General features: G+C 42.1%; 1 long non-coding RNA gene across 1 annotated transcript; it reads right to left on the bottom strand.

Annotated features, from left to right (window-relative positions):
* Positions 1-2,093: 2,093 nt before the first annotated feature.
* On the bottom strand, positions 2,094-7,447 carry LOC118121863. The gene is made up of 3 exons (XR_004698411.2): positions 7,329-7,447; positions 6,987-7,078; positions 2,094-4,448 (listed from the first exon to the last, which is right to left on the bottom strand). It is a non-coding gene; the product is annotated as an uncharacterized LOC118121863 (long non-coding RNA).
* Between the last annotated feature and the right edge of the window lie 9,305 nt (positions 7,448-16,752).

The raw sequence follows: 16,752 nt of genomic DNA on the forward strand, positions 1-16,752 counted from the left end.
AATCCCGAAGCGCTGAATAAAACAACACTTTGGGCCGACTATGACAAATATGCCGGGCGGTCAGGAGACGACAGTCACTGTACAGTCTGGAGAGTGTGACAGATTAGTAAGTGATGTTACAGACGAGCAGAGGATGAACCTGGACAGAGACCTGCAGAAAGAGCCCGAGGCAGCTGTCGCGGGGAGAGAACTGAATTTCCCACAGACTGAAATGTAAGAGTTGCTCTGCCTGAGTATGCTAATAAACCAGAGGATCCCATCTCAGTTCATCTGCAAATCATGATGATGATCAATGAGGAGAATGTCAATGTTGCATGGAGTCTGTTTTATGTGGGTTATTTGAGCTAATAGTGGATTTTCGATTTTTATCTAAATTAAATCTGAAAAGACAGAAAAAGTGCAACAGAAAGTGTCATTGTTTAAATCGTAAGTAATAAACAACCTGGATGGATGGATGGATGGATGGATAGATAGATAGATAGATAGATAGATAGATAGATAGATAGATAGCTATAGAATAATAATAATGATAATAATAATATAGCTATACTAAAACTACAGAGGGAGAAATATCAGTTTTTTATCTATTAACATGTAAGTAGAGACAAACAGTGTTTCAGGCAGCAGGGTTAATATTTTATGCCTTAGTTTTAGTGTCTGGTTAGCTCGTGTGTCAGAGTATTTTTAGTAGTTCATTGTTGCTGTGATCATTGACCTCTAAACATCAACAGACACTGAACTTCCCCGTGTGGATGTGCATTGAATAGAAATAAAATATATAAAAGTTGGGTGACTCAAACCCTGGAGCTACTTGTCAGTTTGTCTTCCAACACAGTAACACAAAGTATTATACATACATACGTATAAATAGAAGCTGAAGCGGCCCTTCAACTTGGAAAAAAAGAGAACACATAATTAAAAGTCTACGAGATATTAAAAAGGCCACTTTTCTCACGCAAGTAGCCACTCGGAGAAAAGTGGCTTTACACCAATTACACAGCATGTGATAGCGCTGGGAATAAAAATCAGCCCTCTTGAATAATAAGAATGATGATTTAAAAAGAGGAATGAAAAAAAAAAAGAACAATGTATAGAGTGCAACTGAGTAGAAAGGGAAATTGGCAAAAAGTTCAAGGTGCAGTGCTTTTGAAAGTTAAGTTAATTTGCCACGAGCAGAAACATTTCTCCTGCTACAGTACATTGTCTGAAGGGAGGGAAGATGGTGTCCGGCCATTTTAAAATCAGTGACCATACAGGGCTCCACATTTAGCTGCAGATGTTTACTTTTTGGACGTTCGCGCCACATGTAGCACGGAAGATGGAAAAACATACTACAGGTAGTTGGAATAAATAAATGTTGAAGGAGGCTGTTTAATTTGAGTTATTACTTGAAAATCTCAACATGCTCTAATGTTCAGAAAACCCATTTCCTCATTCTGTCCATTGCTGCAGCTCCTCTTTTCAGCCTCTGTCTGAAACGCTTGGTTTTAGCTCCTGTCTCCTTTAGGCCCCTCCTCCCAATATAGTCCGCTCTGATTGGCCAGCTGGCACACTCTGTTGTGATTGGTCAACAAATCGTTTTACCTGACTAAAGGGCGATTGTGGCTCAGGTGGTAGAGCAGGTCGTCCACTAACCAGAGGGTCTGCAATTGGAATTCCCATTTCCTCCATTCTGTGTCATTAGAAACTGAACCCCAAAATGTCCTTGGCAGTGTGGGAGTGATGTGTGAAAGAGAAAACGTCCAGCACGTAGATGCACTGTGTGAATGTTTGTGTGAATGTTTGTGTGAATGTTTGTGTGAATGTTTGTTCTAGATGTAACAAAATTCGCTATGTGTGTTCCTGATATATCACAATCACAAGAACATCAGGTCACCATGTTGTTCCTCGGATGTTGCATTCACAAGGACAAAAGTGACTTTTGTAAGGTCACCGCGAACTTGACCTTTGACCTCTGTCCAACAAAATGTAATCACTCTATCCCTGAATGGTCACTGGCTGTAGGCGGTGCAGAGGCATAAGAAACCGATGTTAATAATAGTTATAATAGTTAAAGTTAATAGTTCTTTAATTAACGGGTAAATAAGTCAAAGCAAAGGTTATGGAGTAAAAGTATGAAGTACATGAAAGAGATCACTGTCATCTTCTGGAAAACAAAAACAAAACTACACAATAACTACATCATACACATAGCAGGACCGGACTTGCCAGTTTCCAGAGACGCAGACTTGGCCGCAGCATCAGTCACAGGCACGTTCCCAGTTTTCATCTCACATCACTCTCATCTGCTGGAGAAAGGTTATCTGTCGCCCTGTTGATCAGAGAGACTGACGTGTGATAGAGCCGAGCTTCTGTGAGCCCCTCCACTCAGGCCTGCGTGTGCCAGCATGCGGTCGAGCCCGTCAACCCGTTTCCATCAATGCCATAATCAATTGTGGCAGAGACGTCTCTGGTATCCTCCACGCTCTCTCGGCTGTCACAGTTTCCCTGACAACCGTATTGTTATGTGACCAGTGGCGATGTCGACTGGTGGCGGCAGAAAACACGGAAAAGGTCACAGCATTACACCAACTTCCGTCAAGCTGAGTTACTTCCTCGTTGTGTTGGTCAGGAGCTCGTTATCTTCCGTGTTTAAGTCAAAGCAGCCGTAATCCTTCAAAGTAAAAGTGCTCAGTAATCACTCAGTTGCGTGTGAGTGAACGTCCCCCTGCAACTGAACCCACAATGCATCCCCTGTTTTTCTGAATCTTGCCAATGCTGACAGCCGTAATTTATCCCTCCGAGATGTTGATGAATGGTGTTTGACTTCAGAGGCTGAACCATCCCTTGCACCCCCCCTCCACTGATTTATGTTGTTCAGTGGGCACCAGGAGTTTTCTTTTTCTGTGATGAAGTGCTATAATTTACCTTTTGTTGTTCCCACTTTGCCCAAACTGCCTCATCTACCTTTACTTAAGTCAATGACTTCCTGCTTAGTGCTGGAATGACTTTGAACCAGCCTCCGAGTGAGGGTAAGCATCAACCCGCTCCTGAGAGTATTTGGAGATCAGACTAAAGTTTGTGTGATTTAGGTTTTATTTGTTTGTATTCTGTCTGAAAAGTTGAAATTTTTCTTTTCCAAATATCAGTGAGGTATTATGGTGTAAAAGGTAATACCTATGCATACTCACATATTACTGTACTTGACATGTTTGTTACAATCCAGTTGATGTTTATTTAAAGATTCATTTTAAAGGATAGAAAGTCTTATTGTTAAGAAATAATCGTCGGAATTTATCACTCTTACGTCTGTTTAATTTATTTATCCCAGACATTCAGTTTCCTATATTCTACTGAGTCAACACAACTATTTAGTTAAGTCGGACAAACATAATCTTTACTTAAACTGCTAAAAGAACAAGTCAATTTCACTTGCCATTTTCAGTCGGAACCACTTGACAAATCAAAGTAAATGCCGCTAAATAAGTTTTCTAAAGTTGGTGAAATTAAATAGCAGATATGAAGTAATTACGTGTTAGGACTATGTTGTACTTACTTACATTTTTCAAGGCAATAACCCTGATCCTTTTTTTTAAGTAAGATCAACTTGTCAGTGTATTTTTTTCTCGTGTGTGCATTACAGGGGGTAGAAAAACCGTCTTGGGTGAAAAATTGCGGTGGTCTGGTTATTTAACATCAGGGTAAATAGTGAGGTCTCCGGCCATATGTTGCACATATTTTCTTGGCAGGTTATCCACACTGATGTTTAAACCGGAAGTCTAACCATCCCCATTTTTATTTATATTACCAAGCAGTAGGTTGTCCCTTTAATTCCTTCCTGCGTTGGTATCACCAAAAGAATTAACTTCATGGTGTAACTGTGATATCCAATGCAACAAATGCAAACAGACTGTGTCAGCGTTTGCTTTGGTTGTCTGTCAGAACACATTAAGTAGTTTGAGAACACCTCGTGTGTCTGGTTTTCTAACTTTGCTGTGGTGGATAAGATGAGGTTGAGATAAGCTTTGTCCCTTTGTAATGGGGAATTTGTCGTGTTACAGCAGCATTGACTCTCAGCATCATTTTAACTCTAATCCATGTTTGCCATCCTCTTCGTCTTCAAGGTAAATACTTTTAGAAATGGACAGTTCCAAGAAACATCTGCTTATGTATCCCATGACACACTCAATATTTTTATCAGCACCAATCCTGAAAACGTGCCCGTCCATAGAGCTTAAACAATGATGTCTGATTTGTGCTCGACTGTCCACAAAAGGTTCGATCTGATTGGATCAAGCCTGGCTGAGGACATGTTCAATTTCTTCTAGTTGGCTTTGCTTTAGTCACCAGCTGCAATTAAAGCAGCCGACAGATGTAGATTTTCTTGAGGGTTGATAATCCGAACAGTTTGTGGTGAGGTCCTGCAGGAAGTCTGTCCAAGTCAAGGACTGAGGGGTCAGGACATGTCCCTGTGAAAACAAAGACGTTACAGTTCTTAATGTCTCAGTTGACGTCCAGTCTGGTTCTTAGTTCATCCAGTTTAATATCCAGAGATTGAATATCTGCCAGGAGAGCACCAGGGAAGGACCTCTGCTGTTTGCCATGTTTTTTTGCGGCATTCCAATCCTCATACTAACTTGTAATTGTTAGTAATTCTTTCCCTCAATTTATTTCTTTATTTTTTTCGCTGTTTGTAAACAAATCAATTTTTCGAGGCCAATCTCACTCTGGATTCCTCACACACACACACACACACACACACACACACACACACACACACACACACACACACACACACACACACACGCACGCACACTTCGTTATCAACAGTTTTCATGATGACTTCCCCGAGAACAGGGAGAGATAAGGCTTCAATATTTCTCCCTGTTCGTTAATCAGACCACGGCAGCCTCCCCCTCTCTCTCTCCTCACCCACACAGATGAGAGAGAGGGGTGGGGGTGGGGGGGGTGGGGAGTCAGAGGCAATAGCATCTGTAGTTTGCTTTCCTGCGGTGTTGCTAATTAGTTAATCCCGATGGTTGCCATTAATCTGCTGCTGGCATCGTTTACAGTCGGCGTGCTGCACCGCTCCGTGGCTGGGCAGTGAATGTGGGCTGGACTGCACACCCCGGCACTCTAAATGCAAATTCTCCAAAAGGAAAGATATGCTGGAGCCACTTTGTAACACTGATCATATTTCTATGGCGCTGGGGTTGGCTGCCTGGCTGCGGGGGTTATCGTATTTTTCCCTTTTATGGTCATGATGTATAGCGTGGACTCAGAGAATAAGGACAGTGACATATTCTTTATTGTTTTGGCTCCGTGCTCCAGCACCATTTCATTTCAAACAGTGAATATGAGGTTAAAGTGCTGACCACGTTCATATCAGATAAACAGGATCGGAATTGAGGCGCTTTTTTTTTCTCTTCTTCAATGCACAACAACTCAATCATATAGAGGGAGAAAAGTAAATAAAAAAAGTTAACGTGAACTTTAAGGTACAATATGTAGCTTCAGCCGCTATGACTCTCGAGACAAAACAATAAATGGTAATAAAAGATTTCTATTTGATGACATTGTGAGGCAGCAATGAATCCTGGGAGTTGTTTTCATCGCCACTTCTTGTCTCATAATCTTCTCGGGCTGCTTGGTCCCCCGGTGCGTTTACTGGGACGGCGCCAGCGACGAAACGTGATGAATAATCGGGATCCATTTGTCAGGGTTTGAACATTGTTGGGAAACATTTTTGGATTATATACACGAGTACACGAGTCAACAAAATGTACAAGAGAGGTCTAGTCGTTCCTAGATATTTAAAAGAAGAATTGTCAAAACTTTAAATTGCAATATTATGACTTTAAAATTTGTTAAAATAGTTTTGGTCCAGATTTCCCTTCATCCCACGTCCCACCCACGTTGGCAGTCCGCTTCCGTTTGCCAGATCTGGGCCACTTAAGGTTCACGTCCAGATTACATTTTGCCTACAGCACCTTTCAATGTTGAAAAGAAACAGGCCCACATTTGTTTTTGGAATATTTGGGCCACATTTGCACATCATTGTCTGAAGTGGCCCACAGCCGCAAGCTATCTTAACATTCAGTGTCAACTCATCTTAATACGACAGGATACTGTTTTGGCAGTAAAATAAAAGACAACGACAGCAGGAACGACACTTGTCCATACTAACAGGAAATTGTGAACATGTGTCATCAATCATAAAACAGTGTATATATGCCAACTCTCGAAAAAAGAACGTGAAAATGTTGAATATTTAAAATACTTCTTACATCTTTCTGGATCTCCCTCATCAGCATTTGCAATTTAATTTAATTTGGAATATAGAATAATGACTTAGCTACAGAATAAGCTAGAATATGTTCCTGGATATATTCAGATTTTAAGAATATAACATGGCAGCACACTTACAGATGATCATGATCTTAATCTCATGATCGTGGCAGAAAAACAAGCTCTATTGGCGTCTTTACAAATGTTGCTGTTGTTGTTTGTTCCCAGCGCGGCTGACTCTCACTGTTCAAGTCTTTAATTGCATCTTGCAAACACAGCAGTCATTTCGTAGGAAGCTATTTTATTTCAGCAGCCTTCAGATTCAATTAGTGAAGCAGATGCTCAGGCATTTTAAAATGAAAGTGAGCCCCGTTCAGACAAGAGTTTGAGCTTTGTATCAGAGGAAATCTCCGTCCATGCTAACATTAACCAATTCACATACACTAACAGGAAGTAGACGGTCGACTCTGCAGCTGGTTGCTTCGTTGGAGAAAGCCAGAACAAGGGATTTCTTTTCTTCAGCCGACGACATGAACCGTTAATGACAGAAAGCGTTAGCAACACTTTGCCTTACACTTTGTGTTACATACACAGTGGTGTGGATGTAGCCTCAGTTAAACTGAGGTCAGCTGACGAGCTTGGCTATGAAAACCCTTCTTACTTGTCTCATCTGTATAAATCACAGGGGTCACGTATAAAACCAGTCCAACATTTCTCACCTTGTATGGACGTGACCACCTTCCAAACCCTTCCAGCTGAAAGTCAGCGGCTTCACCCCCAACGTCCTCGTGTCGTTTCGAAATGCTTTGCACTGGAGTCGAGCCAAAACAAGGACAAAATTACATTAACAGAAAGTACGAGGACAGTGCAACACTTTGGGAACAGTCAATGTCAGACGTCAAGCAGAATGTTTGGATCGCCCTCCCCTCCCCCCCCCTCCTGTCCCCGTTCCGTCTCGGTGACTCTGCAGGAAGCAGCTCCCGATGAACTATCTTCAGAAATCACAGGCATTGACATTTCGGCACCAGCTGGCGTCGACACAGTGTCTGTGTGGCACGAACCTTGTCGACAGTTAGGGTTGACAAGTTCCCAGAAGTTTCACAGCATCTGCAGCTTCCCCTGTCTGTGGAGAATTTGTCACGGCTGATTGCTGTAGCAGTGGCATTAACAGACATCACTGTCCCCCCACCCCACACACACACACACACCCTCCCCCCCCAATGGTTCTATAAGCTGTCTTTGATGAAAATATTCACTGAGCACATGAAGGAAATCCACTCTCTCTCTCACACAGACCCCATACTGACAAGTCTCGGGGAAACTGGAGGGACCGGCTCTTCCCAGGAGAGGGTCAGTTCGGGGGCAGACTCACGTGACCTTCCCTGCAGTAGCAATGGATCCCGTCAACGTAAACTGACACACAGACGTCGGCCGCTTTAAGCTCACGTCATATTTTGATCGCGTCACTCTATATATGGAAAACAGCGGGAGGTTCAATTGAGGTTCAGAAGCCTGTGATCTTAAATTCTTGTGAAAACTGATGAGCCCCCAAAAAACAACATGATGAAATGTAAAACACTGTGAAGCATCTGGGATTCGACTCAGACATGTGAAGAAACAAAGCCAACACTTGTCAGTTTTGCTTTTAGAGCTGGATTTGAGAGGAAGAATGCAGTTGTGACTGTTGTTATCTTTTTTGGCAAAGTTTTGTCTCCGTACTCAAGAAAAGATCAGATTTCTGTTGCTCCACAATGATCCAATTCAAAATCTCTCACAATCAAAGTTACATTAACATTTAAATAGTTTGACATTTTGAGAAATACCTTTAAGTTTCTTTACTTACTGTTTTTTGTGGCTCCGGTGATGTCCCCCGTTTTTAATCCTGTCTAAGAATCTCTGATCTCTCTACGACAAATCTCCATCTATCTGCTTATCTGTCTGAGGCAGGAAGTCATAACTGTCATCATTTCTGTTTGTTTGTTTTTCTTCTGTCACTAAGACCATGATCAGCTTTCGTTGCATCAGTCCAGATGATGAAATGCAGGTTTTTCTACTCAAGTTAAAAAAAAATCTGCAAAGCAAACATCAACAAATCAAACGTGCGTTTCCGTCTAACGTTGATGTGCAAATATTTTGGAGTTGGTTTTGCCAATTTTCTAGTCAGGTGCTTTGAAGCCATATTACATAATGGAGGGTGCAACAAGATGATGTATTAAAATGTGGGAAAAGTTATTTCTGTTCAATCTCAATATAACGTGCAGTCCCGTTTACAACTTATATATATAACTGCTTTTTTAGATTTCCTTATATTCACCTGGCATGTTTACATATTTTTACATTTTCTTTCTCTACTTTTGTTACCATCCTCTTTTACTGCTGCCACACAGCTAATTTCCTCATCCCTCCACATGGACCTGTTGTTTTTTTACTCTTTCCATTCTGTTGCTCGAATTAAAATCTTTGGAGTCCCAACATCAACAAGATAAGCATCTTCACAAACCCGACAAACTCTTGCGGTGCCCTCTTGAACGAGTGTTGCTGCTTTGAAGCTTTTTTTATTATAGTTAACGAAAGTTGCAGAAAGTTCTTAAAGTCTCCTCCTGCTCCGTTCAGATAACACGGAAAACAACAACGGTAATTAATAAATGTGCTCAGTCTGTTCCGACCTCACTAACTAATGATTTCATGTTGTTACACCGGACATCTGCTGCCTGCGTGTGAATTAAACACGCCGGGATTTATTTGTCCCGTGGGAGCTTTTCTAAATAAAACTTCAGGCGTCATGATGCTCGGTCTGATTGTGGGGATAAGAGCGGCAGGCAGAGCTCTGTTAATTATGAAGACGCACGAGGTGGGTGACCCACAAACACCTGCCGATTTTTATGGATCCTGTGCATTTGTGCTCACAGCTACAGCAAATATGTCTGCATCTACCGTGATAAAGATGTTTGCACCGCCACCGCTCCTCGTTGATTTAAAGAGGAAAGAAAATCAATGCAATAAATAAACTCATTAATTATTAAGTTAAAGCTGAAGTTGTGTTTGCCACAGTCAGAGGCGAGAGGACAGGACACGATTTTTGGAAGCAGGTTAATGATTTGCCCTCTTTAATTTAGTCTGAACTACTACAGTCAATACAAAAATATTGTAGTTAAACACAAATATAAACACACGTTGTACACAAGCGACAGATACATCAACCACTGTGTACACATGTTAGGAATATGGCCTCGTCCTGTTTCCTCGTTTGGCCCTTGTCCCTGTGTGTGTGTGTGTGTGTGTTGCTTCATGATCCTTCCACCCACACACCTGAACAACATCACCTTATCGTCCCTTAAGGCTGCTGCACACTGGAGGATCATCTAGATGATTTTAGACCTGATTTGCTCCTTCTGACAACCGGAGGGGCGTTTCCGACTGGAGGTCACTCAGTGTCGATTGTCCGCCCAAATAATCCAGAATTGTCAAAGTTTCTTTGAGATTTCAAGTCTCTGGAATCGTCGATGTGAAATCGTTTCTTACAAACAGCAAGTGTGTGGTCTGAGTTTCTGCCCAAATCGTCCAGTGTGTGTGTTGTGAAGATTATAAGATAAAAAATCGGTTAAATCTGTGGCTTCACACGTTTTATAAAAATCGGTCAGGAGTCTAAAATCCTCTAGTGTGCAGCCGTAACCTCACACACACACACACACACACACACACACACACACACCTGATGCGTCTCACCTGTGTCTCATTGTCTCCTCATTTCATCTCTGAATTTCCTCTAATCTCCAGTTTGTCTTGACACCTTTGAGTTTAACACTTTGTTAAATAGATTTCCTTCACATATGACCTGTGATCCTTCTGCTGACTTTTGCCTCATGATTCTCTTGCACTGTTCTTTTGTTAAACACTTAAACACTGTTTCCAAATCGAATAAAGTTGTGAAAAACATGTTTTTGATGAAATGTAAATGAGTAACAGCCATTTAAAAGAGATCATTTATCAGTTGTGCTGCAGCTAAATGATTGACAGGAGCTGATCTCGCAGAGTGAGAGTAAATTTCACGATGAGTAACGTGCACCTCGAACTATTTTTTTTAATATTTCCTCCCGAGTGATTGAGTGCTAAGAACCATACTAATGGATTTAAACACTGAAAAGATTGAGGTCATTAATAAATCTCTTTGTAATTACAGCGCTCTTTCATTTGGCAGAACTTCCATTTACCACTTGTCATTGTGCAATATTATTTGATCCACAGTTTATTAGAACTGCTTGTCGAGGCTGAGACGAGATAGAAGACAGCAGATAAAGATTTTTGTGAAAGTGCAAAAGTCCATTGTGTGTTTTTTACGACTGTCAGATTTTTACCGTCAGAGGAAATGAGGGCTCTGCTTTGCATTTAACGCAGTTGACAGCTTTAAAATTGCGCGTAGTTATACGTTTCAGCTTTCCACATTTACAAGTATGTAAAACCACAAACATGTGTTTTGCTGCTATTCTGGTACAATGCGAGAGACAATACGATTATAATTGAGGTCTCCGGCTTTCCCTGTGTTTTCAGTTTCTCAGCTCATTGGATTTATCATCCAAAACATGTGTAAACTACTCGTTTGAGCCTTTAAACTCTTGATTCACACAACAACAACAAAAGGCAAAGCTCTCTCGTTGGGATTTTTAACGGCTCGCAGTTCATGAAAGCGCCGCTGGATGCCCTTGAGCTTCATCAGCGGTACCTTTTGATTGCTCCACTGGTTTGAGAACGCGGGGATGACACAAATTGAATTCATTCATGTGGGACGACGAGGGGCTGACACCATTTCATCTCGGTGGATCGCGGATGCCCCCTTTCAGGACCCGTGTTCCGTTTCGGAGCGCCGTCTGTGCCCGGGGGAAGCAAAGTCACCTCCTCGTCAGGTAGCGAGCAACACCTCGGAAACGTAATTAACCGTCAGGACCGAATGCGAAATGACTCGTGAGAACGCTGCTGTCAGCTCCGGTGCACGAGTGTAAATCCTCAAAGTGGATCGTGTTAATTAATTACACACCACGGGGTCGTCGATAGAGAAACTCTAATTGGAGTCAAATGTTTGACTCATCCAACTGTTTCCTCAAAGAGTTTGTACACAATGAAAGGATTTGGCTCATTATAGTTTCTAGAATGAAAGTATAACTGCTACCAGGGTTCTGTTCGACAGCAATCTGTTATTACTGGTATTATTATTATATCACCATTATATTAATGTGAAGGAATTTGTAATTAGGCTTCTGATACTGACGTACCTCCTGACTTGGGCTTACATTTTTCCAATTTGATTAAACAAAGTTTTTCAGTAACTTAAACCTGGAGCCAATCGAAACCAATTTTGTTTTCGAACATGTTAAGTCTTTTTATTTTCAAAGTACTGTAGTAAATGTGATTATGAAAATGTTTAATAGTTAATAATAGTTTGAATGTTGGATTAAATGTACCCACGTGATGTTATAACATATTCAGTATATTGCGTTAAGGCGCAGCTGAGGCTTCCTGTCAGAAACTGCCCGGGAGAACGTTCCCTCTCGTGAATGTTCAGGATTAAGAATGAACTAAGGACCAGGATGATGCAACTATACGACTGTCACTCAGGGCCACTGAATCAGAGCTCTGCAGGACTTTGATGATTTTATCAAAGAATTCCGGAGGAAAAGACTTTTTCTGTCAATTTGATGTTTCACGTAAACTGCTGAATGGTTGGATGTGTCTGGAGAGTCTGTGTCTAGGGTCATGATGATCCGCCCGTGGCTTTGAGGGCCCTAAATATAACCATATATGAATTACACATAAGTATTTGAAATTGACGTGTGCAGGTTGCAACTTGTCACACGTATAAAACATTTACAAAGCTTCCCTGTTATATTTATCTAAAACAGCCCTAACCAGGGGTGTTCTGGTGGTCTGAGGGTCGAGGGGTCGGGTATGAATCCCTTCTCTGTAACCCCACATCTCTCTAACCCCACATCTCTCTAACCCCACATCTCTCTAACCCCACTTCTCTCTAACCCCACTTCTCTCTAACCCCACATCTCTCTAACCCCACACTGCCAGACTTTTAGTATATTTTCCCACTTGTCGTCCTCAGACCTCCACTGCTCTGATATTCAGGACATGCTCTGCCTCCTCTGTTATCCCCATAGTTTTATGCAATAGCCTTAAAATTTGACACGGACATATTTCACTATGACCCATTATTACACAACGTGATAATTCCGCTCCTCCTCATTCACTGGGTTTAGGCCCTGCATCATCTGTAATGGGGTTCCTGGACAACAGTCCTTTTCCTGCCGCTCCACAAACTATTGCTCTCTCCGGAGCTTTTAGCTTCCTCTCCACTGCCTCCTGCCTCGGCCTTATCAATAGCACACAGCCGAAGTGAAGAGTGCGTCGTGCACATAATTCTATGGCAATCCCCAGCAGCGGTGATAAGCTCCGGGAGGAGATGTGGCTCACGAGCCAACTTTTTCTCTGGTTTCCACCTCACTGGAGGAAGCCTAACAGGATATGTCTCAGCAAAGCTTACTGTACTGTATGTCCAGTCACTTCCAAGGCATTAGCGATGCATGAGCTAAACACGCTTTCATTCTCTACTTACTTACGCCTCATCATGTGTGAACGCGCTGGAACCGAGCTCCCGAGTTTACATTGCAAAAAAATATCGGAGTTAAAGGGATATTCGCTAAAAAAACGAAGTGCGGTGGGGGAAGTTTTTGAGTCCACAAAACACTTTTGGAGTCTCGGGGGGTAAAGAGTGTTGCAGCCAAATCCAAAACTATTGAAGTAAATGGTGACGTATAAAAACAACAAAAACAAAACATAAAATGCCTCCATACTTCTCCTGTGGTGTCATCCAAGTGCCGATATTAAAATTCAACTCGAAATTAGGTCATTTACACCATGTTCTTAGGCTAAAAACATTGAGGTGCTCACCATTAACTTCAATTGTATTAGATTTGGCTGCAACGCTGTTTACCCCTGAAATTCCCAAAATTTTGTGGACTCCAACACTTCACCCCCCCGCTCCATCGGCACAGTGGTGAGTTGATAATGTGTGAATTTCCCATCTCTTTAAGGACACAGTTTAAACGGGTTGGAAAGCTAAAAGGCTTCGTGCTGCGAAAGATTAACACCGACGTCACAAGAAAAACAAAAGCAAAACAAAGGGATTTTCATTATGTTTAAACGGCTCCATTCAGGTGAATCCGTCGCTGCAGGTGTGGGGAGATAATGATGCTTTTAGGTGGAGGTTATTTCCTGGATTTGATTGTGTTAACAGTAACATATGAAACATCCGGATGAGCCATGCTTCCACTCGATGCACACTCGAGAGAGCACGCTGTTAGGAGGCACTCACATCAGGGGATATGACCATAATAGCTTTCTAGGAGCATTTGTCCCCTCATTGATTCATTGAAAGGGGCATTAGACAGTAATTCATTCTGTTTATTTGGCTTTTGCAAATTTTTTATTCATTACCCCACGAGGAGGCCATTTGGAGGGCCATTTTCTCAGCAGTCCTCGTGTAACCATTGTTTAGATGCACTGCAACAATAAAACTGGACTGAAGTGTGATTTCATTTCGCACGGGGCTTCACGGAGCTCATGATTTTCCCCATCACTGAGTTTTATGAAAATGAAAAGAAAGAGCAGTAACAAGAAGCTGGTGCATTGCTTTTAAACACTTAGACGAGAGCTCCGAATGAAAACTCCAATTTAAGAGCCAGGATCTGATCAACGCTCTTAATGTAACTTGCTCCGAAGCTACGGAGCAAACACAAGCTGCGGGAAAGAGAAATGAGCAGTGAAGAGTTCCGGCCGAGTCGAATCCACCAGAACTGCCTCTGCTCCATTTCCTTTAATAACCCTGCATCATAAATAAAGTGCTTTAAAACTAATATCCTCTGCATTTAAGAAGTTCATGGCCCAGAGAGGCGGTGTTATTACTGGAATCTTCGAAATGGAAGACTTTTGTTTTCCACTCGACACACCGTCTGGATTCCAGCACTCAGGTATCCTTCGAAAACAAACACGAGTCGGAAGCAATTTCACAGTGTGATTATATAAATGTAGCTGAAGCCGACTGGGGTTTGGTCCCAAACTTAAAATGATGCAGATTTACTGAGTCGGAGTCGCAGACTATTTGATTCAAAAATGGCTTTTACTCTTTCGGAATGCTGATGTCCAGAGTGGTGCAGAGTTTGATCATCACAACAGAGCACGTTAATTGTAAAGCACGAGAAGTGTGTGTGTGTGTGTGTGTGTGTGTGTGTGTGTGTGTTTGTGTGTCGCCTACTCAACTGACGTACTTGTACTTCTACTACGTAAGCTAGCTTTTTCCAAGAGGTCTAAAATGTTGTTAAAACCCACGGTGACCTTTTTTTTAATTTCTGCTTCTTTTCCGTCCTCAGTACAGGAAGTGCACAACCGCCTCCTGCCGGTTAAAAACAACTTTGCATCCCTTCTTTGCAAACCTGAAATAATGTTCATGTTTATTTGCATATAAATTGAGCTGATCTCAAGTGGTTCCTTGAGATGCACGTGGAGATGTACTGTAATTCAGCTGACGTACTTCGAGCCGTCCAGTCGGGATCAGATCCTGCAAGACGCATGTTAACGCCAGGTATGAACCACAGAGTGTATAAATGAACAGGGTCTTTCCATACTGAGCTCCCCAGTGTCGCATAGCTCGGGGCATTAGCAGTTGCGTTCAAGGACTAATCCCTAGAGGACGTGTTGTTATTCACGCTATTACTCTTATTATTTATGTGTTTTTAATATGCCTCTGTATCCGTGATGCATTATTTACATCACTCCAGTTATAAAGTGGATTCAATGGTCATGAACCACTGTCTCTGCAGCGTTAGGACTTGGACGTGGACGACAGCATGTACAGGAGAAATGATTTGAAATTAAATATTGAACATTGAGGAGGCATAAAAACGTGCGCCTGCCCATAACTGCAGAACGTGTGGCTGCTGGGCCCGGAGCGCCCGTATGGAAATCAGCCGCCGCCTCCAAGCCACAGACTAATGTAAACGGAGAAGCATGTGCAGAGTTAAAGACTGAAGCAGCCTCGGAGTCTGCACTGAGGTGAAGCCTATTTAAGGCGCAGACAGGCCGACTCCTGCAGGAACCAAGCAGACTAAATGACAGAGTAACACATCGGAGCGGAGAGCAAGACTCGCTCTGAGGAAAGAAGAGGAGGAAAGAAGAGGAGGAGGAGGAGGTGGAGAGAGAGGGAGCGGTTGGACTGAGCTGAACTCTTCAACCACACAGCCAGTCACAAGGAACTCCTGCTTACATCATCTCGTGAATGCTGGTGTTTACACTGTCTTTCTATAGGTACACAAAAAGGATACGAGTGCAGATGTGTTGAGAGCGGTGTGTGCGTGAAGGATGTATTCTGTGTGTGTGTGTGTGTGTGTGTGTGTGTGTGTGTTCACATGAGATGGAGGGTGGAAAAGCTGGAGTGAAGGCGAAAGAGTGTGAGTCAGAGTTTACACAGAGTTCAAAAGCAAAAGAAATAATGACTCCCCCTTAGACAGAGGAGTCCTGATATTTCACTTCCTTCGTCTGTGTGTGTGTGTGTGTGTGTGTGTGTGTGTGTGTGTGTGTGTGTGTGTGTGTGTGTGTGCACCCTCATATATCTCTCTTTGTGCTTTCGACCTTTAGAGTGAAAACATATTTGGAAAGTCGGGACATTTTGACTCTTCGTATCTTCTTCTCGAGGTTAAAGTGAGATAAAAACATTTTGTTCAGCACCAGTTATACATCAATACACAAAAGACAGTTTGGGGACATGGGGTTAGTAGCAAGGGATGATGGGAGTTGTTGTCCTGGTGGGATTCCTACAGGTTTAATTATTCTTTATTGTTAAAAATAAGTAGAACCAGCAGTAACTAATGTTCCTTGCGACTTCTGGAAACATAAGCGAGCTAAGAAATAACATTCATTCTCTAAAACACCATCTGAGAAGAAAAATTAAATACTCAACTCATACTATTTGCACTAATTTTAATGGACCTTTTGCACATTAGTGTCATCTGCACATCACAACATGTCCTTATATTTATCTACAAAGTTTTTTTCTACTGGCTCGTGCAATAATCCTGTTCCACTGTATTTTACTTATAAAGTTTCTATACAAACCACAACAGTTAAAGGTGTATATTATTTTTGATGTAATTTAAAATGTTTATCCCATTGCCTGTTTTTATATAGTTATTCTCTTGTCTGCCTCATTCTGACCTGCCTTCTGCCGTAACAACTGAATTTCCCGGGTGTGTGGATCAATAAAGTCTTATCTTATCTTATCTTATCTTATCTTATGATGCGACCCACCTAACAAGCATCCAGCAGCCGAGGAGCAACATTCATCTGGAGTCGTGTTCCCCGGCCTCCTGATGAGCGATGAAAGTTCAATATGCTGTCGGTTTCTAAAAACCCCTGAGGGAAGAGTTTGGCTCT

The sequence above is a fragment of the Hippoglossus stenolepis genome, chromosome 2 (assembly GCF_022539355.2).
Source record: "Hippoglossus stenolepis isolate QCI-W04-F060 chromosome 2, HSTE1.2, whole genome shotgun sequence".
NCBI classification, from domain to species: Eukaryota; Metazoa; Chordata; class Actinopteri; order Pleuronectiformes; family Pleuronectidae; genus Hippoglossus; species Hippoglossus stenolepis.